Raw genomic sequence first — 629 nt, 5'->3', positions numbered from 1 at the left:
GCACATTCAGCTTCCCTCTCTCCACGAAGTTGTCTCTCTCTTGCCTGCCAACAAGCAATCACTAACTGCACAAAAACTCCACAATCCCACCCATAACACAGACCTCCCTCTCTTTGACTTCACTGTTTCGCTTTTTTGCTTCCTCATCTTGCCTTACATTCCTCTTGAACGCACTGCTTCTCAAGTTTCTATTAACAAAGCAAGAAAACTAACGGACAAATAGACAGACAGACTAACATGAGCAATACCAAAAAATTACAACAAAGATTGACTTTGGAAAGTACCAATAACATTGTATCATCTATTCTTGCAAACCCATAGTCTCAGTGCTCATCTGCAAGGTTTACGTCTCTTCAAGGAGTAGGAGCAGGTGCATGGCTTGACTCAATACCTCTTTCAATAAAGTTTGCATTAAAGCCTAGCGAGTTTCGTCTAGCAACATGTTTGACGTTGGGTTGTGAAATGCCCCTTGGATCAGTGATTTCCACTTGTGGTTGTGGGAAAGATGTTGATGGGGATGCCGATGGATACCATTTTCTGACTTGCAAAACTGGAGATGGGCCTATATGGACTCATGAAACACTATCGAGCGTATGGAGCAACTGTTTACAGCAACTAAATATGACACA

Source organism: Corticium candelabrum, chromosome 1 (assembly GCF_963422355.1).
Source record: "Corticium candelabrum chromosome 1, ooCorCand1.1, whole genome shotgun sequence".
In the NCBI taxonomy this organism is placed as follows: domain Eukaryota; kingdom Metazoa; phylum Porifera; class Homoscleromorpha; order Homosclerophorida; family Plakinidae; genus Corticium; species Corticium candelabrum.
Note: the sequence above shows the minus strand (reverse complement) of the source record.